At 45.1% G+C, this 24,486-nt stretch overlaps 1 long non-coding RNA gene across 2 annotated transcripts; it reads right to left on the reverse strand.

Moving 5' to 3' along the window:
• Positions 1-1,146: 1,146 nt before the first annotated feature.
• Positions 1,147-24,486, reverse strand: LOC137358607 (uncharacterized). 2 transcript variants are annotated; one of them, XR_010971250.1, is made up of 3 exons: positions 24,263-24,486; positions 16,534-16,587; positions 1,147-2,010 (listed from the first exon to the last, which is right to left on the reverse strand). It is a non-coding gene; the product is annotated as an uncharacterized lncRNA (long non-coding RNA). The 2 variants fall into 2 exon arrangements; XR_010971251.1 differs by lacking the exon at positions 1,147-2,010 and adding an exon at positions 14,833-15,035.

The raw sequence follows: 24,486 nt of genomic DNA on the forward strand, positions 1-24,486 counted from the left end.
AAGATAGCCATGCCAAGTAGGTAGTTATCTGAGACAACTATGTCCTGAAGTAGTACAATTGTCAGTCATTGAAATGAGCAGCCAAATAACCTCCCCCTCTTTAAGCCACCACCCCTTTCACCCAATAGTTGAAGCAGGAGTCATGGAGCTTCTTCACTCAGCCTGGAGAGTGTTGGAATAGTCAAATCTACAGGTAACGGGCATAGCTGAGGATTTCAGCAAGAGCTGAGGCAGGGGCACAGTCAGGCAACATTACGGAGGTGGAAGTCGGTGGTCTTAGTGACTGTGGATATGTGGTGGGAAGCTCATCTTGGGGTCAAATACAACATCGATTGTAAATGGTCTGGTTCAGCCTCAGGCAGTCGCCAGGGAGAAGGGGGCGTTGGTGGCTAAGGGTCATGCTTGACCTGAAAAATACAAATTGGTCTTAAGTAACTGTACACAATGTCACAAGCGATTGTCCAGCATCTATAATAGCTTTTGTTTGTCCAGACTGTTTTCATTGATCGGTTTAAGGGGCGTGTCTGTTGGGTTGATTTGGTGGGCGGTTTCTGGCATATGTGGGGCATGTTGGCTTCCAACTGTTGGTGGGGTGGTGGTGTGGTTGGTGGAGAACAAAAACAGCAAAACGTACAGGGAACCCAACAACAAAGTTACCCAGGCTGGAGAGATTGTTTCTGAGAGATGGCATGGGACTGATGGAATGGGGATTACAAGACCTGGATGGGATAGGAGGGGCAGATGAGATGAGGGAATTGGTTAAGTGTGGCAAAATGATGGGGACAATTGTTATTCAAACTTATTATAACTTGTTATTCGAAAGCTATTCTTTGTGCCAAAAATGAAGATTCACTAGATTTGAATGGAAAAGTTTTAGAAAAGATGTTAGTTGAATTAAAAGAATACATCAGCATTAATTCTATAGAAGAAGATGATAACAGTCTATACCCTCCAGCGTTTCCACACAGTCGATAACTCCAATGAGCATACCACCACACAACCTTAGACTCGAGGAAGAACCAGTTATAATGTTACGACGAAACTTGAATCCTAAACAAGGACTTTGTCATGGAACAAATTTGGTACAGTTCCCAATGAGACATTCATATTCTATGACAATAAACAAGTCACAAGGCCAGACTCTTGACAAAATTTGTATTTATATTCCTAGGTCTGTTTTTACACATGGACAGCTTTATGTAGCTTTTTCCAGCATGAGAAATTTTGATTCTGTTAAAGTCCTTGCTGAAAGAATAACTAGGAATCCTGTATTTAAAGAAGAACTGTTGCAATAAAGATACTAATTTGACCATAAATGTTTTGTGGGTCTCTGCTCGTATATTTTAAAATAGCCAATAAAAAATTGGCTTTGAATGTGCTGCAAAGGCACATTAGCCACAATTTCCAGCAGCCTGTTACATTAGTGAATGCTCTTAACATTCAATCTAACACTAATTACCAACAACAAACTGTTGGAACAGGTAAACTACAAGGAATTTAACCTGGGTGACGATTCATCCTCAATAGCAGACAGTGTTGCCAAGAGATCTGAGAAAGGGAGAGAGCAAATTAATTGCATTGATACTTTGGGGAGCTGTACACTATAGAATTAAAGAAATACAGCTCTGTTTCCAGGAAAGCTTGCTCATGGACAGTAAACACATATGCTGAGCAGATGCCTAAAGACATTTTAGTAAACAGTAATTTATTCAAAATGCTAATACAGAACCGAAACATCATCCAGGAGAATTTGTAGGTGCAATAATGAAAGAACAACAGACCTTGCATAAATACAGAGCCATTTCGAAACGTGCATGTTGTCTGGTTGCTGAACAAATGTCAGTCGCTCATTGATAAAGGAATGAGAAAACTAAGAATGTTAGTTGTTTCTCCCCAATTTTCTCTCTTTTTGTCTGTCCTCTCATGATGACACTGACTGATGCTGGGATACAGTTCCACACCAGCCTTCTATCTCACCCGGCTCTATCTGAGTGTAGTTTTAATATCGATCTAGGAAGAGGCATAGTCAGAAACACAAGTTGTGATTGCATCTATTTTTTTCCAAAAATATACCTCATTCATAAAATTTGTTTAAAAAAAATTACAAAACAATTCAAATTGGACATTTCAGAATGTGCAATAAGGATCAGTTTCTTTTGATACAGAAACATGAGGTGCCTCACAACTCTTGCCCTTCCATTTTATGTACAATGTACATTTGCATTACATACCAAAAACATTCTCTGGTGCATACAGCCTGAGGAGTTTACATGGGTTCCAGCCCTTCTTTATACTATGGCGGGACGACCTGACACGGTGGCCTTTCCCCTTTTAACCTTTGCGGCAGCTGCCCCAAGCTTTAGTGCGTCCCTCAGCAAGTAGTCCTGGACCTTGGACTGTGCCAGTCTGCAACACGGTTTTGAACAACTCTTTGCACTGGAAGACCAGAAAGTTTTGGGCAGAGCAAAGAGTGTCTTTCACCGGGTTGATGGTCCTCCAGCAGCAATTGATGTTTATCTCGGTGTGCATCCCTGGGAACAGCCCTGTGCTGTAGAGCACAGAGTCCTGCATTACGGAACTGCTCGGTATGAACCTCAACATCTCTTTCCAAAGGGACATTCCAGAAGGAGGTGAACAACGGTCTCTTCCCCACCACAATCACCTCGAGGGCAGTGTGCAGAGGCGGTGAGACTCTGGGTGTGCAGGAAGAATCTGACAGGGAGGACACTTCTCACTGCCAGCCAAGCTACGTCTTGGTGCTTGTTTAAAAGTTCTGGCAATGAGGCATTCTGCCAAACGAGTTTGACAGTCTGTTTGGGGAACCATTCGACAGGATCAACCATCTCCTCTTCCCGCTGGAGCCATTTTGACCACTGCCTGATGGATTTGTGGGCAAAGATGTCTTTCTATACAAGCTTTTCCACAAGGGACAGGTGGTACAGGACGGTTCAGGTGACTGCCACGGTGCAGGAGTGGGGTATGGGCCAGACCTGCGCCACGTACCGCAACACCAAGAGCGCCTCACGGCTGATGACCAGGTTCTTACCTACAATGGAGAGGGAGCACCTCTCCCACATGACCAGCTTCCATTTCACCATGGCTGCTCGCTCCTTCCAGTTTTTGGCACACGTCCCGGCCCTTCTGAACCATATCTCCAGCACCTTCAGGTAGTCTGACCTGACAGTAAAGGGGACAAAGGATCGGTCGGCCCAGTTCCCAAAGAACATGGCCTCACTCTTGCCGTGGTTTACTTTGGCTCCAGAGGCCAGTTCGAACTGGTCGCGGATGTTCATCAGTCTGGGAACTGACAGCGAGCGGATCCAAGCAGAAGACAGCGACATCATCCGTGTACAGAGAGGCTTTGACCCGAGTGCCTCCACTGCCTGGGATTGTCACCCCTCTTATGCCCATATCCTTCCTGATGGATACAGCAAAAGGATTGATACAGCAAATGAACAAGACAGGGGAGAGAGGACAGCCCTGTCTGACTCCAGACTGGATTGGGAAACTTTCTGATTCCCACTCATTGATTGAGACTGCGCTACTGATGTTTGTGTAGAGCAGTTTGATCCAATTGTGGATTCCCTCCACAAACCCCATTTTGGAGAGCACGTCCATCATATAGCTATGCAATATCCTGTCAAAAGCCGATGAAGCAGGTGTCCACCCCCCTGTTCCGTACATAGGTGATTGTATCCCTGAGTAGCATGAGGCTATCAGAGATCTTCCTGCCTGGTACAGTACAGATCTGATCGGGGTGAATCACCAACACCAGAGCAGACTTGACCCGACTGGTGATGGCTTTGGACAGAATTTTGTAGTCAACACTAAGTAGTGAGATGGGCCGCCAATTTCTGATTTCTGCCCTCCTCCTTCCACTTGTAGATGAGGGTGCTGATGCCTTTGCTTATAGATTCTGACATGCTGCCGGCCAGAAGCAGACTCTTGTACACTTCCAGCAGGTCTGGGCCGATCCAGTCACACAGAGCTAAATACAACTTGACGGGCAAGCCGATTGGTAAGTTGTGATTGCATCTTCGAAGCAACAGAGGCTATGTAAACTTACATATTTGCACCTGATGTTCTGGATCACCTCCTGGCACCCAAAGTCACCTACAAGGCATGTCCCCCATCTCCCCCATCCCAGGAAATAAATTTTGGAGCAGCTCACTTAAGTGATCATTTTCTAAATCCACTTCTGCAAAAACTGTGCTTTCTTACCCATAATAAAACTGATGAAATATATTGGGTATAACTGCAGCTTGAGTCATGACAAGTCCATGTCACAACTGTGCTCCCATTGTCTTAGCGTCATAGAGTCATTACAGCATAGAAGAAGGCCATTCAACCTATCAAGTCCATGCCAGCAATCCAGTCAGTCCCACACCCCCACTCTATCTGCGTAGCCCGATAAGTTTATTTCCCTCAAGTGCCCATCCAATTTCCTTTTGAAATCATTGATTGTCTCGGCTTCCACCACCCTTGTAGGCAGCGAGTTCCAGGTCATTACCACTCACTGCGTAATAAAGTTCTACCTCACATCCCCCCTGTATCTCTTGCCCAAAACCTTACACCTGTGTCCCCTAGTCCTGGACCATTAACTAATGGGAACATCTTTTCTTTGTCTACCTTATCTAAACCTGTCATAATTTTGCACACCTCAATCAAATCTCCCCTCAATCTCCTTTGCTCCAAGGAGAACAATGCCAGTTTCTCTAACCTAACCTTGTAGCTAAAATCCCTCAACCCTGGAACCATTCTGGTAAATCTCCACACCCTCTCAAGGACCTTCACATCCTTCCTAAAGTGTGGTGACCAGAACTGGATGCAATACTCCAGTTGTGGCCTAACCAGAGCTTTGTAACTATTTATTTTCATATGTCATATGTGAGGCCTTTGGCTTGCAGTTTTCACAGAAATGCAAACTGAATTATGGAACATGATCCCAAAATATTAATAACATTCCTGGTATCCAAGAAAAGAGGCAGGAAGATGTGGCCCTGCACAGCCACCCGGGCCAAGCAGCAGAATTTTCAACACTCATTGGTAATTCTTCCTCTATGAGAGGTTTGATGTAATTGTGCCACTATTCTTTCTACTGAAGAGTTCTGGGCCAAGAACTCTGTGGTTCCCCACCAACACCCCTCAACTGACCTGGATGGCAGTAACTTTCTGGCATCCAGGTTGCTGGGTACATAGGTGGCAGGACTTGTAGGAAACCTGGCAGGTGATATCACACTGCCAGTTGTGACTCCTTCCTTATCTCAGACCACTTATGCTGAGAACAGAACTCCCATTGCTCGAGCCCCAGCGGGAAGCCCCTTGTGCTGCTTTTCAGAGAAGAGAGCTGGCCTTTCTGGGACCCACCCAATTTCTCACTCCCTCCACTGTTCTCCTAGCCGTTTTACACTGGAACTTTATGTCCCAGGCCGTGAGGAAGTTCGGGGCCCTGGTTTTTATATAATGCATTATCATGTCTCTCAGAAGTGTCCTAAAGCACTTCATAAATAATGAACTACTTTGAAATGCAGCAATTGTGATGTCGGCAGGGGATTTGCTGCATCACTCATTTTCAGATTAGATGAAATATGGCCCAGGGCTTTCTGCTTCTGCACTCACCAGCCCATGATTTTCTGCCTGTTTATTCTAATGGGTGGAATATCACAGAAGCAGAAAACCCCAGCCAGAGTTTTATCTTGCCCTCTTCACTCCATTTTCCCCCTAAAAAGAAACCAATCTGTGTGAAAACACTTACTTCTGTGATGGTTTTAATGAGGAAGTTATGTATTCCTTGACAGAATTTTAGATGATCTGTGCCAAGGTCTTTTGCATTGTATTGATTATCCCTTGTTCCTCCGTGGTAGTCCAGGTTGGATGACACAGTGTTATCTGGAGAGAGACACAACCACTGGTGATCACTTTTGTGACTATGCAACTGGGCTGACAAACATGAGCTGCAAATCACAAAAATGACACCAACAGCTGTGAGATCAAGTCAGCTCTTCTCAGGCAAACAGAACAGCAAGTCTGCAGAATTATCATGGTCTGGGAATCTGACCCAGGGGTCAAGCAGGCTGGTCCCATCGCTGACAAAAACTGTGTGATGGAAAGGAGGCTATAGTGCTCATATATCAGTCATATCAGAAATGCAAGTCCAGAAGGACAAAACTCTATAGGGAGGCAAGACAGTAACAGCTGTTACCTCAGAAAGTCAAGGATAATTATTGATTTGTTCTATTCCTAAACTCATGGGAATTTTGAATTGGAAGAAAACCAAATATTGGCTTTTCTGGTCAGAAGCAAGTTTTTTCCAAGCAATTTTCCTTAAAGAATACAGGAGAAAAAGGCAGCATCCTTCTAAGAGTGGGTGGGAATCAAGGACAATCCTTTATTCACTGCAGCAGTGACGGGGCTCTACCCTTGACCTCTGTGTTCCTGTGTGCCACACTTAGAATATTGCGTGCAATTCTGGTCGCCACACTACCAGAAGGACGTGGAGGCTTTGGAGAGGGTACAGAGGAGGTTTACCAGGATGTTGCCTGGTCTGGAGGGCATTAGCTATGAGGAGAGGTTGGAAAAACTCGGATTGTTTTCACTGGAACGACGGAGGTGGAGGGGCGACATGATAGAGGTTTACAAAGTTATGAGCGGCATGGACAGAGTGGATAGTCAGAAGCTTTTTCCCAGGGTGGAAGAGTCAGTTACTAGGGGACATAGGTTTAAGGTGCGAGTGGCAAAGTTTAGAGGGGATGTGCGAGGCAAGTTTTTTACACAGAGGGTGGTGAGTGCCTGGAACTTGCTGCCAGGGGAGGTGGTGGAAGCAGATATGATAGCGACGTTTAAGAGACATCTTGACAAACATATGAATAGGAAGGGAATAGAGGGATATGGGCCCCGGAAGTGCAGAAGGTGTTAGTTTCGGCAGGCATCAAGATCGGCGCAGGCTTGGAGGGCCGAATGGCCTGTTCCTGTGCTGTACTGTTCTTTGTTCTTTGAAAGAAAGAAATCTGCCAGTGTTCCTGCTCCTGATCACTATCTTGGAAGGTATACATTTGTGGACAGCAAGTAAGGACAGGATCAGACTTGGCTGTGTTGCCCCCTAAATCAAATATCTTGTTGACACTCTGTCAAGGCTCATGTATGAAGAATGGCCACACAGGACAAGGTACTTGAGGGCGGCTAACACTCAAGGAACTTGTAACCCAGCAAGAGTCCTCAAGAGAGAAAGCAAGAAACTAAAAAAACCCACTAGTGCCAAAGAACTGAGTGACCAAAATATACATTTTAATAAACAATTCAATTTAAAGCATTAAACGTAAAGTTATAAAAAGTAATTGGTAACCTCTCAAATAAAAACAGAAAGTGCTGGAAACACTCAGCAGGTCAGGCAGCATCTGTGGAGAGAGAAGCAGAGTTCACGTTTCAGGTCAGTGATCTTTCAGCAGAACTGTAAAAGGTTAGAAAAGAATTAGGTTTTAAGCAAGTGAAGCGGTGAGGGGGGGGGAGTTGTTGGTGGGGAAGAGAACAAAAGGGAAGGTGTGTGATAGGGCAGAGGGCAGGAGAGATTAAATAACAAAGATGTCATGGGACAAAGGTATAGAGTGTGTTAATACTGTGGCATTAGTCCAGAGAGAGTGTTAATGGCAGAGTAATGAGAAGCTCTGTCTACATCTAAAAACAGGCACATGGTTAAAATTTTTTTTTAAAAGAAACATATAAAAAATGCTCCGAAATTGTTGAACTCAAGGTTGAGTCCGCGAGGCTGCAGAGTGCCTAATCGAAAGATCAGGTGCTGCTCCTCGAGCTTGCGTTGATGTTCACTGGAACACTGGAGCAGGCCAAAGACAGAAATGTGGGCATGAGACCAGGGGGGTGTGTTGAAATGGCAAGCAACCGGAAGCTCAGGGTCATGCTTTCGGATTGAGCGGAGGTGTTCCGCAAAGCGGTCACCTAATCTGTGTTTGGTCTCCCCAATGTAGAGGCGAGTGTTGTGAGCAGCGAATACAGTATACTAAATTGAAAGAAGTACAAGTAAATCGCTGCTTCATCTGAAAGGAGTGTTTGGGGCCTTGGATGGTGAGGAGAGAGGATGTAAAACGACAGGTGTTACACCTCCTGTGATTGCATGGGAAGGTGCCGTGGGAAGGGGACGAGGAGTCGGGGGTGATGGAGGAGTGCACCAGGGTGTTGTGGAGGGAACGATCTCTTCGGAATGCTGACAAGGGAGGGGAAGATGTGTTTGGTGGTGGCATCACGCTGGAGGTGCGGAAATGGCGGAGGATGATCCTTTGGATGTGGAGGCTGGTGGGGTGGAAACTGAGGACAAGGGGAACCCTGTCACAGTTCTGGGATGGAGGGAAAGGGGTGAGGGCAGAAGTGCGGGAAATAGGCCGGAGACCGTTGAGGGCCCTGTCAACCACAGTTGGGGGGGGGTGGGGGGAGTCCTTGGTTAAGGAAAAAGTTAAGACATGTCAGGAGTGCTGTTGTGGAAGGTTGCATCACCAGACCAAATACGTCGGAGACGGAGAAACTGGGAGAATGGGATGGAGTCCTTACAGAAAACAGGGTGTGAGGAAGTGTAGTTGAGGTCGCTGTGGGTGTCGGTGGGCTTATAATGGATATTAGAAGACAGCCTATCCCCAAAGATGGAGACAGAGAAGTCGAGGAAGGGCAGGGAAGTGTTGGAGATAGACCATGTAAAGATGAGAGAAGGGTGGAAATTGGAAGCAAAGTTGATGAAGCTTTCCAGTTCGGGGAGAGAGCAGGAAACGGCACCGACACAGTCATCAATGTACCGGAAAAAGAGGTGAGCGAGGGGGCTTGAGTAGGACTGGAACAAGGAATGTTTGACATATCCCACAAAAGGACAGGCATAACTGGGACCCATGTGGGTACCCATAGCAACACCTTTTATTTGAAGGAAGTGAGTGAAGTTGAAGGAGAAGTTGTTCAATGTGAGAACAAGTTCAGCCAGGCGGAGGAGGGTGGTGGTGGATGGGGACTGGTTGGGCCTCTGTTCAAGGAAGAAGCGGAGAGCCCTCAAACCATCCTGGTGGGGGATGGAGGTGGAGAGGGATTGGACGTCCAAATCGGGCAAAATGCTGGTTTTACAACCGGCCTGATTTGGCTCTACAGAAGTTAGTGGTGAGCAATATTGGGCAGAATGTGAAACCAGCGTTCCACCTGATCCCGTGGGTTTCACACCCAGTGAGTTGTGTTATGATTGTTCCCAATATTTCCATATCCCACATCTGTGACTCAGCGAAATTTCCTGAACAGTTCTGCAATCATGGCAGTTTTGCGCTGTGAATTTTTGTTCACAAAGATCTGAGTTAAGACTGCATAAATTGATTTCATTTAGGAGATCTTAATGGTGATCAGAGAAGGGAGACCTGTTCATGTGCATGATTGCACAAAATCAATACAAAAGCAACTTAGCCCACGATACAATGCAAATTCATATTTGAATGTTAATCATTTTAAAAAAGCAGAGCCTGCCCTTCTGATTGCCTACTGGGTAAAGACACAGTGGGTGCAGTGCTAAGTGATAAGAAAAGGCTTGCATTTATATAGCACCTTTCAGGACTTCGGCTTTACAGCCAATGAAGTACTTTCGAAGTGTGGTCACTGTTGTAATGTAGGAAACACAGCAGAAGGTCCCAGGTTTATTCACTTTCTGATCTCTGCTGAGTTAGCTGTTCACAGCCACAGCAGCAGTCAAGATACTGCAATTGGCCTCGACGTTTTTGAGCTAGCCTGGCCAGAAAGTCATCCTGATTGCTGTCCAGTGACCCCTTTTGGAAAGTGTATGTGAGCGTTAAATGAGGACAGGATCAGAATCAACTCGAATGCCTTCTAATACGCCAATGACACTTGCACATCAAGCCATGAAGAATGTCTGCACTGGACATTATCATCTTGAGCAAACAACAGTTGGTGACTGGTGGAGGACATTGCACCAAATTAAAATGAGTGCAAAACTATCGATAATTCGGAATCGGAAACGATTATTATGCATTCACTCTTACAATGCAAAATAAATCTTTCTGATTCAGCCTGTAGTTTTGTTTGAGGGTGTGTTCTTTTACTTCAGCAAGACCTGTTCAATAATTAACAAACCATGTTAATGTCTGCTGTGCAGCTAATTATCCTGAATGCTTTTGCTGGCTGATGTACACTGAGCCAAATAATCCCCTCACAGTGACTGATTATGATGTGAGCACAATAGTAGTTAATCCTTTTTATGAGGGGGTAAAAAAAGACAAAGGACCTTTAGCCGTGTTAGACCTGTGGCCTGACTTTAAAATAGTGAGCGTGTCCTTTCTACCACAAATCTCCGCAGAAGTAGTTACTAAGATTACTGAACTGAAGCAGGAACTGAGGCTGCGGAAGGCTCTGCTTAGCAGGGTGTGAAGCTACATACGCTGATGACTTCCGATGGAAAAAATAATTTTCCAGGTAGCAGATCAGCCCAATCAGTTCTCCAAAATAGTACAAAGAAGTCACATCCTGCTGAGTATGTCCCGATTTAAGGCATATATTAAGTTGCAAAAGAGCAGTGGAATGCTAGCAGGTTAAACAGTTTGTTTGCTGGCTGTTATTTTAATCACAACCACAGGTTTGCTGGAGAAATTACACAGTTGCTTTTGCTGCCCGACTGTGGAGTCGTGGTCTGGAGGGCGCAGCCTCTATTCGTGATGTTTTTGTATCCTTGGCCCACTTAAGCTCGGCAAGGGCCCATAGTTAGCAGCAAGGTACTAAACGCCACCTGCTTGGTTGAATTACTGCTTTGGGCTAAGGATTCTGCACATGGCTGTGCACCAGCAAAATCAATAGTCTCCCTCAGGGGGCAGTTCCAGCACCACTCCTTTTTAATCTGTACATAAACAACATGCCTGCAACCAGATTGAGAAAATTCATCCATGCGACTGCTTTAGCTGCTCATGCTGAGTGATTTTTCCATCCTGGAAAACACACTCTTGAATGTAATGAACTTGTGATGGAGTACTGCCTGAAGTTGCATCTTCAACCAAGTCCCACAAAGACCACATCCTCTGTCTTTCACTTACACAATGCTGGTGCCTCTCGTGAACTCACTGTCATCTTAAATGGTCAACTTCTGAAATATGCTCACCCAGTCTACTTGGGCAGCAGGAAAATGGCCTCCTTCCCCGAACAAATCCATTCCTACCTCACCACCCACCCAACCCAAAGCCCCCAACAATCAGCTCAGCAGTAGGACTGGCAGAGGGACTTTCTGCAATTGCATAGTGTGTATTCTGGGTAGGACTAAAGCGAAGAGCATGGAGTAAGAAGGAAATCCCCTAATGTTCAGAAACCTAGAAAAACTACTTTAATTAAAACAAATCTAAAATCATTTTAGAAAACTGGATTAAGGATGTACATTAAAGAACAAATTCTTTCGCTTTTGATCTGAATTGTCTCTATCTCACTTTGTATCTTTCTGTTTTGTTCCTTTTACTTGTTTCACTCTGTTCCTATGAGAATGTGACCATGGTAACCTATCCCTCCTTGTCCTTCTGGACCTCTCTCCAGCCTTTGTCCGGTTGACCACACCATCCTGCTCCAACATCTTTCCTCTGTTGTGCAGCTAGATGGGACTCTCCTTGCCTGATTCCATTCCTCTACCGAATCATAGCCAGAGAATCACTGCAATCGTTTCCCTTCTTGTTCCCACACCATTACCTCTGGAGTCCCCCAGATTCTATCTTGGTTTATTCCTATCAATATCCTGGGGGTTACCATTGATCCGAAATTGAACTGGACCAGCTATATAAATACTGTGGCTGCAAGAGCAGTTCAGAGGCTGGGAATTCTGTGGCGGGTAACTCATCTCCTGACTCCCCAAAGCCTGTCCACCATCTACGAGGCACAAGTCAGGAGTGTGATGGAATACTCTCCACTTGCCTGGATGTGTGCAGCTCCAACAACACTCAAGAAGCTCAACACCATCCAGGACAAAGCAGCCCACTTGATTGGCACCCCATTCACTACCTTCAACATTCACTCCCTCCACCACAGACGCACAGTGGCAGCAGTGGGTACCATCTACAAGATGCACTGCAGCAACTCAGCAAGGCTCCTTCGACAGCCCCTTCCAAACCTGTGACCTGTACCACCTAGAAGGACAAGGGCAGCAGATGCATGGGAACACCACCACCTGCAAGTTCCCCTCCAAGTCACACACTTGGAACTATATCGCTATATCGCTGTTCCTTCACTGTCGCTGGGTCAAAATCCTGGAACTCTCTTCCTAACAGCACTGTGGGTGTATCTACCCCACATGGACTGCAGCAGTTCAAGGAGGCAGCTCACCACCACCTTCTCAAGAGCAATTAGGGATGGGCAATAAATACTGGCCGAGCTGGCAACGCCCACATCCCGTGAATGAATAAAAATAAATTCCTATTTCTCATCTACATGCTACCCCTTGCCGATATATTTCATGCGTATGCTGACAACACACAGCTCTACCTCACCAATGTCTCTCTTGGCCCTTCCAATGCCTCTGATTTGTCACGTTGCTTGTCTGCCATCCAGTATTGTAGGAGCAGAAATTTCCTCCAATTAAATATTGGGAAGACTGAAGCCATTCTTCAGTCTTTGGCCCCATCACAAACTCCGTTCCCTAACCATCAACTCCATTTCTCTCCCTGGCCACTGTCTGAGGCTGAACCAGACTGTTTGCAGCCATGGCATTGGGTTTGACCCTGATCTGAGGCTCTGAACCGATAGCCTCTCCATCACCAAGACTGTTCTCTTCAGTTGCTTATTCAATTCCCTTTTGAAAGCCACGATTGAATCTGCCTCTGCCTCCACCACACTCACAGGCAGAGCATTCCAGATCCTAAACACACATTGTGTAAAAAGTTTTTCTTCAGGTCGCCATTGCTTCTTTTGCCTATCACCTTTCATTGGTGTCCACTGGTTCTCGATTCTTCCGCTGATGGGAACAGTTTCTCTCCATCTATTTAAGTCCAGACCCCTCATGATTTTGAACACCTCTATCAAATCTCCTCTCAACCTTCTCTTCTCTAAGGAGAACTGTCCCAGCTTCTCCAATCTATCCACATAACATGAAGTTCCTCATCCCTGAAATCAGGGATGGTTCTCTGTAAATTTGAGCTCATCCAAAACTCTGCTGCCCATATCCTAATATTAATAATAATCAAAACTTCTTATTTAATCATAGAATCATAGAATGGTTACAGTACAGAAGGAGGCCATTCAGCCCATCATGTTTATGCCAGCTCTCTGCAAGAGCAACTCAGCTAGTCCCTCTCCCCTGCTCTTTCCCCGTAGCCCTTATTTTGTCTGCTGGAAATCAGAATTCTTCAAGTTTGAGCTTGATTTTTTGAATTAATTAAATTTCATGATTGCAAGTGATGTAGGACTGTTATCAATTACAACACACACGTACACACACACATACACAGCCCACACACACGCATACACACACAAATACCACACACACATATACACACACAGAGACATACCACACACACACAAACACACACACACGGATACACCACACACATGCCACATTATATAGTCACACACACTTCAGTAGAAGGTCATACAAAATCTCAGTAATTTTCTTTTTAAAAAACATCCTGGTACCACCTCTGAAACTGTAACATCTCATTACAGCAGAAATAACAAAATGGTTCGAAGAGGTCAGCTCCCAGCACGTCTTGCCATTCTCTATTCTGTTCAGTCTGTGAACACGTGCTCAGCATGTAGTAAAAACCTCCCACCGGTAGAGCTGCAGGTTCACCTCATCTTTTATACACACAATATCCATTCACAAGCTCATGAGAAAGGCCATTCTGCTCAGATTGGTTTATCCATCCAGAAATACCCCACAGTCCCCCATTCCAGCACCAAACTATTTCTTAAATGATTCCAGGGGGTTCACCTTAATGACCACTGTGGGAATCCATTCCACGTGTTCTTCACTCTTATTTGTGAGAAAGAGCTTCCTAAATTAGCCGCTTACTCATTTGAACCAAGTAATGTTCACCTCGGAGTCACCTCCTTTCGAGGCTGAATAGCCCAGGTTTGAAAAGCTGGCTGGAGTGAAGGGCCACTGAGGTAGAAATGTGGTGAAATCTGCTGTGAAATATCCTAACCATGAGGAAAATCTCATATGGTTGGAGGTTAGGTGTCATCCTTGGCTCACTGGTAATACACTGACTTAGAAGGTTGTTGGTTCAAACCCACTTCAGCACATGATCTTGGCTGACACCCCCAGTGCAACACTGAGGCTCATTTTAGATGAGATGCCCTATCTGCCCTCTCAGGTGGAATGTAAAAGATCCTAAGGCACTATTTCGAAGAAGAGTGGGGAAGTTCTCCCCAGTGTCCTGTCTACTGTTTATCCCTCAATCGACATCAGTAAAACAGATTACCTGGCCATATCTCCCACTGCTGTTTGTGGGACCTTGCTGTGTGCAGACTGGCTGCCCTGTTTCTCTACAACAATAAATACAATTCAAAAGTACTTCGTTGACTGTGAAGCACTTTGGGACATCTTGAGTAGGCGGAAGGTGTTACATAAATACAAGTTCTTAATTCTTCATCAGATTGGCACAGCTAATTACAACCATGGTTCTTCAGCAAGAGTTTTCAGGCTCTCTTTATGGACATGACATGCAATGATATCATCTGCAACACGGCGATGGCATTTATGTTGCAAAAACCATCAGTTGTATCACTAACTTGTCACTAGTTGATTAGTCATTGTGCTCCCAGCTTTGATCCCCAGTCTGCACTGACTTACCTGATCTCATCCAGGGCAGTGTGACAGTTGCCTTTTGCACTCCTGGGAAAATCAGACAGGCTTCCACTCCTGACTGCCAGCCAACGGTTCTTTGGTACCTCGCCCAAGTGCCTGTTCTTCATGTGTAAGCCGAGACAGTGAGAGTTGGTGGGCAATTCGACAGTGGGAGGCATCACCGTCGAACCCAATCCTGTCTTCCGCTGACCGTCACATACTCTTTCAGCAAAGTGAACTGGAGAGCAATCGTGAGCAGAAACCATGACTGTTTTTATCCTCTCTCTAGCCAAAGTCAATTTTACTATCCCGCACAGCTGCACGAGCTGAGAGCAACTAACTCAACAGGGATTAAATCTGGGGCTGTCAAGTCTATTAAGCAGGGCCGCTCACTGCACGTACTCACTGAACCATTGGGGGAAGCTAAGAATTCAGGTTTCAATTATTTTTACATTACATGATGGCTTTAATCCTTCAGACGTGGATATACTGTGTCATTTGGAAACTCACTATTCACATCTCCTTTAAGAATTGGAGGAATGAGCAACACAACTTGCCTCAACTTTCTCTTGAAAAGCTTTAGGATAGGATTAAGGGGTGACCTAATTGAGGTGTTTAAGATGATTAAAAGAGTTGATAGGGTCGATAGAGAGAAACTATTTCCTCTGGTGGGGCGAGTCCAGAACAAGAGGACATAAACTTAAAATTAGGGGTGATGACAGGAAGCACTCCTTCACACAAAGGGGAGTGGAAATCTGGAACTCTCTCCCCCAAAAAGCTGTTGAGGCTGAGGATCAACTGAAAATTTCAGAACTGAAATTGATAGATTTTTGTTGGGTAAGTGGATTAAGGGTTATGGAAACAAGGTGTGTAAATGGAATTAAGATACAGATCAGCCATGATCTCATTGAATGGTGGAAGAGGTTTGAGGGGTTGAATGGCCTCCTCCTGTTCCAATATTCCTATGAACTGCCCCTTACAGAGGGAGACATGAAGAACATGGTTGTTGGTTATTTTTGGCCAATTTCAAGATCTTAGTTTGCATTATTTTTGCCCTATTTTAATAACAGAAATAATACAAGTTGTAGCAAGTACAACCTTTGAAGGTCATCTTGGAAAAGATCAGTTAGAACCACAGGGTGAAATCTCTCTTTTAGTGAAAAACAGGCGAATGGCTGTTGTCTCTCCGTAATTAGCAACCAGTAAATGAAATTGCTCGCATGGGTTACTTTCTCACAAAATGTGATTTTACTGATGAGTTGTAATCCCGAAAAGAACCATTCACCCTCCATTTGCTCATCACGCCAGGTCAATTTTTTCCTTTGCAAATTCACAGTTTAAAATTCTTGGAGAATTGGTTATAACTGGCAGGCAGGCTGTCAGAAAGATCAAACGCAGGAAGCTTGGCAGATGTTAGTTTAGTTTAAATAAAAAATGTTTTTCATTTTCTTGGCACTCACCCGGAAATAAACATGGAGATTGCTAATGGCCCTGAATGTGAAGCTCTTACACATCCTACTTAGAAATTAAAAGGGAGGTTTCTTGTTGCAAAGGAGGCTGTCCAAACACGTGCGAGTCAAAAGGTCCAGTTTGTTGGATTGCAAGGAAATAGATAGCGTTGCTGATGAAAGCACAGGGATACAATGAGCAGGCCAAAACCAGGACTAAACATCAGAAAAATACAAAAATACACAGTGGAAAAGGAGCAGAAGAAAAAATGTAAGTTACACACTTACCCCAAGGAGATCTATGGTGGCATCCTGAACTTCACAGAGTCTCTGAGTTTGTGGCTGTTTGGAGGAAAAGTATCTCTGGTAAAGAAATGTTTTAGCTTTTACCAGAATGTTTAATTTCCCTTAAAAAGAGCACTTGTCTCCTATCTTTTCTCCATACTGTCTTTTGAAATTCCTTTAATTGGTAAGGAGCAACTTCTTCATGTTGTGGATTTAGAAAGCAGCTCCTGATCCATGCCACCAACCCCCTCCCCCCGACCCTGGCCAGTAACCTGGTGGGAGTGGGAGACCAAGTTGATATGCTACACACCACTGTCATTGCTTTTTTCTGATCTCTGTTCCCTTGACTATTCTTCATCTCTGTCCACGTCACATCAAAATGGTTACCATGACAACCCCCTCAACATGTTGCGGAGGACCAGAAGCCCACTGTCTCTACGTGTATCTCTGGGTTTCCCCGTCCTTTCTTTTTTATCCCTGCTATCCGCCTTTCTCTCTATGTCTCTTTTCCAGTAAATTGTTTAACATTTTAAGTTGACGGGGCTGCCTGGTGACAGTTTGCGAGTGGGGCAGAGAAAATGTGTGGACAGACCTCGGTGTAGATGATGCTGCAGCACTGCAGCTACATTCAGCCTCTAAGAAGTGTCTTTTGTCGCACCAGGTGACACCTCCATTATACTGATGCACTCTGCCCAGGTCCTTTTGAGCTGAACACTGCCTTTTGTGAAACAGCTGCAGGTCAGACAGGTCAGAACTTGAGATGACAAGTCCTGCGGTATTTTCAATCATTGTGCTCTGCTCCAGGCTGCACTAAGCTGTCCAGCCTGGCTGAATACAGCTTAGTCCAGTTTCCAGCATTTCTTATTTTTATTTTAGTGCCGTTCCTTCAGTTTTCGCCACTTTACCCAGCTGAACATGGACAAAAGCAGTCACTCGAATAGCAGCTGATCTTTCAACTCCTCCACAAAACCAGGAAGAGTGGATCTGTCCTTGTCGGAAAAAAAATAAATGACTTGGTTATGTAATGCGAGCAGTATTAGTAGGCACCCCATTGCTGGGAATGTTCATTTAAAAGGAAGATTTGCTTGGAGTCCAATTAATTCTACAAGAGAGAAATGATTGGCTACAAAGAATATCAAACATTCCAACGTTAAAATTTCCACTTCAGGATACACTGTCAGAGTAATTATTCTAGCCCTATACTTCATTCAAAACGCAAACACATTTTCAGAGTAAAATAAAGACAGAAAGTGCTGGAAATACTCAGCAGGTCTGGCAGCATCTTTGGAGAGAGAAGCAGAGTTAACGTTTCAGGTCTGTGACCCTTCTTCAGAACTGGGAAAAGTTAGAGATGTAATTGGCTTTGAGCAGGTGAAATGGGGGGAGGGGGAAGAAGAACTAAAGGGAAGGTCTGTGATAGGGCGGAGAGCAGGAGAGATTAAATAACAAAGGAGTTCGTCATGCAGGACCAAAGAGAGTGCTGATGGGGCGAGAAAAGAAACAAAGAAACAAAAGATGTGCCAAGAACAGGTGTGCTGCCGTCCAAAAGCAAAGACCAGAGAAAAACCGAAACCTGCAAAGAAAAAGAAACAAAATGGGAGCAGAAATTACGGTCTGAAATTGTTGAATTCAGTGTTGAGTCTGGAAGGCTGTAAAGTGCCTCATTGAAAGACGAGGTGCTGTTCCTCGATGTTGTGTTGAGCTTCATTGGAACAGTGTAGGAGGCCAAGGACAGAGAGATCAGAGTGGGAGCAAGGTGGAGAATTAAAATGACAGGCAACTGGAAGCTTGTGGAATGAACAGAGGTGTTCCACAAAGTGGTCGTTTGGTCTCCTCAGTGTAGAGGAGACCACATCGTGAGCAGCAAATACAGTATACTAAATTGTTAAAAAGTACAAAGCAAATCACCGTTTCACCTAGAAGTGTTTGGGGCCTTGCACAGTGAGGAGAGAGGAGGTAAAAGGGCAGATGTTGCATCTCCTGTGCTTGCATGGAAAGGTGCTGTGGGAAGGGGATGGGGTGTTGGGGGTAACTGAGGAGTGGATCAGGGTGTCGCGGAGGGAACAGTCCCTTTGGAATGCTGAAAGGGGAGGGGACGGGAAGATGTGTTTGGTGGTGACATCACGCTGAAGGTGACGGAAATGACAGAGGATGATCCATTGAATGTGGAGGCTGGTGGGGTGGAAGGTGAGGACAAGGCGAACCCTATCATGGTTCTGGGAGAGAGGGGAAGGGGTGAGGGCAGAACTGCGGGAAATAGAATGGACACGGTTGAGGGCCCTGCCAACCATAGTGGAGGGTGAATCCTTGGTTGAGGAGAAAGGCATATCAGAAGCGCTGGTGTGAAAGATTGTAACATCAGAGCAGATGCATCGGAAACGTAGAAACTGGGAGAATGGAATGGAGTCCTTATAGGAAGCAGGGTGTGAGGAAGTGTAGTTCGTGGGCTTATAGTGAATATTGGTTGATAGCCTGTCCCCAGAAATGGAGGCAGAGAAGTCGAGGAAGGGAAGGGAAGTGTCTGAGATAGACCATGTAAAGGTGAGAGAAGGGTGGAAATTGGAAGCAAAGTTGATGAAATTTTCCAGTTTGGGGCGAGAGCAGGAAACGGCACCGATACAGTCATCAATGTACCGGAAAAAGAGATGAGGGAGGGGGCCAGAGTAGGACTGGAGCAAGGGATGTTTGACATATCCCACAAAAAGACAGGCATAACTAGGACCCATGCAGGTACCCATAGCAACACCTTTTACTTGAAGGAAGTGAGTGGAGTTGAAGTTCAATGTGAGAAGTTCAGCCAGGCGGAGGAAGGTGGTGGTGGATGGGGACTGGTTGGGCCTCTGTTCTAGGAAGAAGCAGACTGTTGTGGGGGATGGAGGTGTAGAGTGATTGGATCCTAGTTATGTCCGTGGTGAAGAGGAGACGGTTAGGGCCAGGAAACTGGAAATGGTTAAAGTGATGGAGGGCATTGGAAGAGTCATGTTGGTGAGAAGAGACTGGACAAGGGGAGAAAAAGTAGATTCTTGATTCCATTTTTTCCATCTCAATCGCATCTGTTCTAATGATGCAACCTTTCATACCAGCGCTTCTGAAATATACTCCCCACTGTGGTTGACAGGGCCCTCGACCATGTCTGTTTCCCCACTTCTGCCCTCACCCCTTCCCCTCCCTCCCAGAACCATGATAGGGTTCCCCTTGTCCTCACCTTCCACCCCACCAGCCTCCGTATTCAATGGATCATCCTCCACCATTTCTGCTACCCCCTCCAGTGTGCTGCCACTACCAAACACATCTTCCCCTCATCCCCCAACTCCCCTTTCAGCATTCCGAAGGGATCATTCCCTCCGTGACACCCTGATCCACTCCTCAATCACCCCCAACATCCCCTCCCCTTCCCACAGCACCTTTCCATGCAAGCACAGGAGATGCAACATCTGCCCTTTTACCCTCTCTCTCCTCACTGTCCAAGGCCCCAAACACTCCTTCCATGTGAAACAGTGATTCACATGTACTTCTTTCAATTTAATATACTATATTCGCTACTCACAATACGGCCTCCTCTACACTGGGGAGACCAAACGTAGACTGAGTGACCGCTTTGCAGAACTCCTCAACTTAGTCTGCAAGCGTGACCCCGAGCTTCCGGTTGCCTGCCATTTTAATTCTCCACCTTACTGTCACACTGACATCTCTCTCCTCTGCCTACTGCAGTGTTCTAATGAAGCTCAACACAAGCTCGAGAAACAGCATCTCGTCTTTCAATGAGGCACTTTACAGTCTTCTAGACTCAACACTGAATTCAACAATTTCAGACCGTAATTTCTGATCCCATTTTGTTTCCTTTTCTTTGCAGGTCTTGGTTTTTCTCTGTTTTTTGCTTTCAGACAGCAGCACACCTCCTCCAGACACATCTTTTGTTTCTTTACTTGTTTCATTACCACTCCCTATGGCCCTGCACGACTAACCCTTTTGTTATTTAACCTCTCCTGCCCTCCACCCTATCACACACTTTCCCTTTTGTTCTTTTTCTCACCCTCCCCCTTTTCACTTGCTCAAAACCTATTACATTTCTAACTTTTCCAAGTTCTGATGAATGGTCACTGACCTGAAACGTGAACTCTGTTTCTCTCCACAGATGCTGTCAGATCTGTTGAGTTTTCCAGCATTTTCTGTCTTTATTTCAGATTTCCAGCATCCACAGAATTTTGCTCTCCTATTACATTTTAAGAGTGCATGTGCACACACATGTAGAGCCTTTTCCACTGAAATTAGCCTCAATCTTTATTTTTGGCTTAATAGCACTGCTTTGTGCATTTGTCACAGTCATCGCTAATCAGGTAAAACAGGACTGGGTCAATCTACGGTACGGGACAATCAGGGAACAAGCAGGATAATCCTGGAAATTCAGGAAGGGTTGGGATCTCTGGAACATTTTGCTCATGGAGAAGGTGGCTCCGCAAAGGAAATTATTCTGTCCTCTATGTGTCGTAGTTAAGATCCTGAGGAATTGATTGCTTTCAGTTTCAGTTTTGGTCTCCTTACTTAAGAAAGGATATAATTGCATTGGCAGCAGTTCAGAGAAGGTTCACTCGACTGATTCCTGGGATGAGAGGGTTATCTTATGAGGAAAGGTTGGACAGTTTGGGTCTGTATTCATTGGAATTTGGAAGGATGAGAGGTGATCTTATTGAAACATACATGATCCTGAGGGGACTTGACAGGGTTTCCCCTTGTGGGAGTGACTAAAACTAGGGGGCACAGTTTAAAAATAAGGGATCTCCCATTTAAGACAGAGATGAGGAGAAATTTTTTTTTCTGAGGGTCGTGAGTCTGTGGAACTCTCTTCTCCGTAGAGCAGTGGAGGCAGGGTCATTGAATGTTTTTAAGACAGAGGTAGACAGATTCTTGACAAACACGGAGTCAAAGGGTATCGGGGGTAGACAGGAAAGTGGAGTTGAGTCCACAAACAGATCAGTCATGATCTTAAAGAATGGTGGAGCAGGCTCGAGGGGCTGAATGGCCTACTCCTGCTCCTAGTTCATATGTTCGTATGTTTCAGAATGGTCTCAGCACTCGAGAGCTGTTTATGATAAATCTATGACCACACAATTAACACTTTCCAAATTGCATCTGTATTAAGTTCCATATGTCTGCAGCATCCATTCAGTGAATTTCTGAAAGCTTTGGGAATCAGTCTTCCTCCCTATGATACCCAGTGGCAGAACAGTGGGAGACCCTGGTCTGTGACATCAGTGAAACCCCCTTGCCTGGTTTCTGCCTTGTTAAATGCTAAGGGATTGGCAGTCATTTGCAAGGAATGTCAGTGCCCTCCAGCGGTGACACTGCCAGCTTCTGTGGTATCAGTGGGTGCGCACCTAATTTACATGGGGCCAGCAGGCATCTGTGCCACGACAGGGACATCTCTGGCACCTGTCAGCTCCATGCAGCCATTGGAATGGGGTAATGCGTGCCAAGGACACCCCCCCCCCCCGCCCCCCAAACATGACCCCACAGTACCTTCACCCTCCTTAGGGGGCCAAGCCACTAATTTGGTTGAAGCTCTCAGTGCCGAAGGGCGAATGGTTGAAGCTGACAGTGCTGTGGGGTGAACAGTCAAAGCTGGCAGTGCCATACTGCGGCCGGGAACTATGATTATTGCCTGGCAACTGTTAAAGTTGCGTGTCAAAGTTCCTGAACAGCTGTTGCCATTGTAAATGTATTTCAAAAATCAAACACGGAAGCTTCAAGTACCATTTAATAAGAGGGTGAGGCAATATGTACAGCTGCTACTGCAATTCTGTTAACAATCCCTGCCCTGTACTCCAGCTGAGAATGTGTGACTTAAAACATTGTGGTCATGTTGCATTCCAATGTATGAATCAGATCTGCTGGATTCCAACTTATGAATGAAGGATATCTCATCGCCAGCCTGGTCATATTATAAACATCTCTATAACTAACACTGGTACTCAGATGAATGGTTGCGTCATGGTGAGGGACACAACATTTACTGGGGCTACGATGCTTGCAGTAGGGGAAACCCATTAATGCCAGTGCGACTGCTATCTGTGATGCAGACAGTACTTTTACAAATCATTGTGACTGGATTTAAAGGGCTAGCCATCAAGCCAAAACAAGACAAGAAAAAATCCTTAAATTTTGTCACAGGTCTATGGATGATGCGACCATGGGTGTCTTTTTTTGGAAAGATGAACTAAAATGAGGGAAAGGGCCTTCCTCCTCTGTATTCATCTTTAGATCTTGTGAAACTGCAACACAGACTTGAAAAAAATGGCAAATTTAATTTCAGAGTTCTAATGACAATACACAACTTGAGACTCACTTCCATAAATTATGATATCATTTGAACTCAGAGTAAATTGCAGCTTTGTTACAGACTCCCAAACACCCAAAATTATAGGTTATGCCATTGGTTAAAAAAAGTCAGATTAGATCACAGCTTGTCTTATCCCTTTTATTAAAGGGTCCCCTTTACTAATATGGTCCTCGAAACAGCAGCTCATCTGCGAAAGCATTTGCCTAAAACACGGTCTTTAAGGGTTAATATTTAATTTCTTACGTGAAAGATAAATAGCGCTTTATCACCATCTGATCGAACTAGAAACTGCTGCGTGCACTCGGAGTGCTGAGTCGTTCTAATCCTTCGCTGCTTTATTTAAATTCACAGATAAATCCCGTAACCTTTTGTACTGAGGTGTAAGTGAAAGACTCTGACCTGTTTGCAGCGTCAGATGCAGATTAAGCACAGGGCCGGAGAAGTTAACGCTTTTCTCTCCAGGCCAAAATGATTTATTGCTGGGAGCCAGACCACTCTGAACCCTATTGAATATGCATGAGCCTTTCAACAAACATAGGGGTGACCTCTGACCCTGGCTTTCTCTGAGCGCCTTCAATGGGTTGGCAGATGCATGTTGGCACGACTCAAGGGAATATTGTCAATTCAGAACTGACATCTTGACTGTGGAGGGGAGTGTTCTTTTCAAGCTGTCTCTTGTATCTGTTTCTCAACCTCAGCACCTGTTGGGTGTTTTACTAAAATCTGTTTACTAATGATCCAGATTTCTGCATGAAGGAGGCTGAGTGGATGCACTATCTTAAACCACATCAACATTTGCCTCATTTCCCCTCTTTTTCAACCCCCTCTTCATGATAAGACACATTTCCAGTTGGAAGGGCACTTCTTTGATGGCTACCCAGAGTGTAAGAAAAGAAAGGGCTTGCACTTCTACTGCACCTTTCACAGACTCAGGACGTCTCAACATGCTTAAATACTTTTGAAATTTAGGGCGAATTCTCCCCAGTAGCCTGGGGCTAATATTTATCCCTCAACCAACATCACTAAGAGAGATAATCTGCTCATTATCACGTTGCTGTTTGTGGGAGCTTGCTGTGCACAAATTGGCTGCCGCCATTCCTATATTACAACAGTGACTACACTTCAAAAGGTACACTTTGGGGCATCCTGAGGTTGTGAAAGGCGCTATAGAAATGCAAGTTTTTCTTTTACTATAAACCAGATTTGGTTGCAATTTACTGGGGCCAAGCTGCTGCTTGCAATTTGTTTCGATCATATCAAGAGTCACAAGTGTGCAATCAGCTGCACTGGCAATAAACCAAATGACAATGCTCTTTGGAACAGCAAAGGATCTTAATTTTTGTTCTCTAAGCAGTTAATTGAAATTTCAATAGTTAAGAGCAGATTGTTGCGTACCTTGAGCCAACGTCTCTGCTGCTTCCATCAAATGTTTGCTCCTTTCAGGCTCAGTAGATCTCTTTGCAAAGCCTGCAGTTCCCCCATTCGACACCTGTAGTATTCAGTCTAGTCCGAGAGGGGGGAAAACCATACGTACTTGGTGCATCTTTCCTTCAGAAAGTAATGCGATGCCACTGAGCGGAAGACAGCCTTTTGCTGTTCTTGTTCTTATTGCTCCAACT

The sequence above is a fragment of the Heterodontus francisci genome, chromosome X, assembly GCF_036365525.1.
Source record: "Heterodontus francisci isolate sHetFra1 chromosome X, sHetFra1.hap1, whole genome shotgun sequence".
NCBI lineage: Eukaryota > Metazoa > Chordata > Chondrichthyes > Heterodontiformes > Heterodontidae > Heterodontus > Heterodontus francisci.